Source organism: Mesitornis unicolor, unplaced genomic scaffold, assembly GCF_000695765.1.
Source record: "Mesitornis unicolor isolate BGI_N332 unplaced genomic scaffold, ASM69576v1 scaffold35211, whole genome shotgun sequence".
In the NCBI taxonomy this organism is placed as follows: Eukaryota; Metazoa; Chordata; class Aves; order Mesitornithiformes; family Mesitornithidae; genus Mesitornis; species Mesitornis unicolor.
The window spans coordinates 4,272-7,148 of record NW_010163701.1 but is presented as its reverse complement, the minus strand read 5'-3'; the positions used below and the strand labels follow the sequence as shown (position 1 = coordinate 7,148).

Below are 2,877 nucleotides of genomic sequence, written 5' to 3'. Positions count from 1 at the left end.
CCCCCCCCTGCCCCTCTCTGCACTTGAGTTTTGCTAATCCGAGAAAACTTCAGAGACAGTTGTTCTGGTGATTTTTTTTCCTTTTATGTGTAATCAGTGGAATATGGATATGATGTTCTTAAGACTTTTAATTTTCCCCTTTTATGTGTTGCTTCTTTGTAGAATAAAAATTGCTGATCTCTTTATCGAGACGTTGCGTAGAATGGGAAAAAAAAATCATAGAAGTCTATATTTATATATATGTGTGTATGTGTGTGTATATATATGTATATACATATATATATAAATATAACATTTGAAGAAGGCCTTTTGTAAGGTTGATTATTTTGCAGGATTATTAGACAAAATTAATTTTTGGAGGAAGAAGACAGAGTGTCCTCTCTAAACAAGAAACTTTAAGATAGATGGTTTGGTGGACCAGGGTACATATACAGTGACAAAAAAAAGGTAAATCATGCTCGAGGTATTTCCCGTCAATATATTGCATTTCAAAAAAACCATCTAAAATCACTGTGACTTGTTATGGCATTTTAAGGAAATTCTCTGTCCTGTCTAATAAAAGGAAAAAGAATACACAACCGGACTTCATTTGTTGCAGTTTTATAAATGACTTGATTTTTTATAGCTATGTCAGAGAAAGGATGGTTTTTGTTACCTTTTGGTTGGCGGTGTTGTGTTTGATGGTTGGTTGGGGTTGTTTCCTGTTCTGGCTTGGTTTTTGCGGGTGCAGGAGCTGATCTAGCAGATCTCGTGCACGGCACTCCCCCTTGCTGGATCCCTCGTGGCAGTGCCAAGCCCCAGGCTGCGTGGGATCGGTTTTGATTTGCAGGGGCAGATCCTGGACCGTGCTTTGCCGTGAAAGGTTGGAACCTGGTGGTCTCTGTGTCTGTGATTTTGGGCTGGTTCCTTGCGATGTGTTGATCTGCCTGGTAGAGCAGAGCCTGGGATGAGAAGACCGACAGAAAGGAAGTGGATTTGCTGCCTGGTTCCTTTTCTTTGTGAGTTTGTTCTGAACTGACCGTGTTTTAGCGTGGGAGTCAGTGGATCGGAAAAGGGGATGAATGTGGCATCTTCCCAAGTGCAGTTTTTGACATCTTTTTATCTTTGCGGAAGAAATAATCCAGTCCTGTTCAGGATGAGGGTTACTCTGGGAGATCGCTGTGTGTAACTCGTGTCTTTGCCCGCAGTGGGACGTGCACCAAAGAGCAGCCCCTCGCCCAGTGCCCCCGTCCCCTCCGTCCGGGGCTGGGTCAGTGCCAGACCCCCGTGGGGTGAGGGGGGCTGGGGTGCAGGGGTGCTGCTCGGCTCCCGGGGGAGGTCGCTTAGGACGTGCTTGGTTGCTGACTGAATATTCTGGCCTTCGCACCGGGTTGTGTGTAGTACAGCTATTCACGAGCTCTTTTCCGTCTTCCTCTCTTTTTACAAGCAAACGCTGTGCAGGCAGAGTCCTGCTGCGGCCAGCGGGCGTTTTTGTGGGGCAGGGCAGGAGGGGGTCTCTGCCCAGGTGCGCTTCAGCCAGGACCCCCGTTCGGAGGAGCTGAGGGGCCCAAGCAGTCGCAGCTTCGCCTGCTGCTGGGGTCGGGTCACAGGACAGCCTGGTCCGTGTCTGCCCAAAACGCTCGCTGGCTGCAGCACAGCTTCTGCCGGCTGCTGTGACGAGAGGTTTATTCAGACACCCTGACAGATCCAAACCTCTGTGCTATGGCTGAGGCAGGAGTAACCCCTGCAAACCGAGACCGGCCGGGATTGTGCCTTCTGAGCTGACGTGGCCGAGAGCTGTGTTAAATCTGTTCATAAAGCCCTGCCGTGCTCTGCGGGGTTTGGTTTCGGTTTGGCTTTTCTGTCTTGCATCCTTGAGTCCAGTCCTTGCCTGTGTGGCTGGCACAGTGGACAAATCTTAAAGGATTCCTCATCCTTAAACCACATTTAAACAGATCATTTGTTGCCACTTCCCGTGCCCCATTAACGCCGTGGGTTTTATCTCCTTGCACGTGTTGGTGCTTTCCCAAGGACGTGCGTTTTGTGTGCCGGTGTTTCAGAGAGCAGCGTCAGGTACCAGGACGTTTGCTCGTCAGGAATCTTTCTTCTCCCCGGGAGCTGCGCGGTGCCGAGGTGGCCGAACCCCGTGGCTGTGAGCTCAGCCCCTGCACCGCTCCAGGCATCCCGGCCCTCGTCTGCCTGCTCCACAGCTACCAGAAACGTTGCTTTGGGGTTTGGATTTCTTTTTGCTTGGGTTTATTTTTTTGAAGTCAGCAAACTTCTCTCTGTTCTGTGGGAAGAGAGTGAACCACAGCCCTGCTCCCCCATGCCTGTCGTTCCTGCTCAGAAACTCGGGATTTACCCTCATGGTCTTAGAAATCATGTTCAGTACTGTATAACAAGGGGCACTTTAGAAATGTCTCTCCTCCTTTGATATATGTGTTTTCCCTATGGAGAAAGCTATATATAAATATATATATATGTACACTTTGGGATGCAGAAGATCTCATTTGTCCCAAAAAAAAAAAAGAATCAATAAATATGAAGTTTACAAGAAATCTCTTCTGTTGTTGAATAATATTGGTAACCATACTGCAGAAAAAATTAGCAGATGTGTTTTCTGTGTGGCAGTTTTGAGAAGCCTTTTCTGTCTGGTGAGGCCTGTAGGTCAGTGGAGATGCTCCCAGCACAGGCGGGCTCTGGGTCTGCTCCCCACAACAGCAAAAATGCGCTCAAAAAACCTCGATCTGTGCTCAGAAACCTCAGCCAGCCCGGCCGTGAGCGTGTGAAGCGGGCAGCAGCAGATCTGGGTGAGCAGACCCCCTTGGGCAGGCACGGTTACATGGAGAGATGCTGCAGCTGGATCGCGCTGCCCCAGGAGCGGCTTTGCTCTCGGAG

General features: G+C 49.0%; 1 protein-coding gene across 1 annotated transcript in view; it reads left to right on the top strand.

Moving 5' to 3' along the window:
• The window catches only part of MNT (MAX network transcriptional repressor), a gene marked incomplete at both ends in the record, with an annotated part of 9,488 nt that overhangs the window by 2,503 nt on the left and 4,108 nt on the right, over positions 1 to 2,877 (top strand). The window lies entirely within an intron of this gene.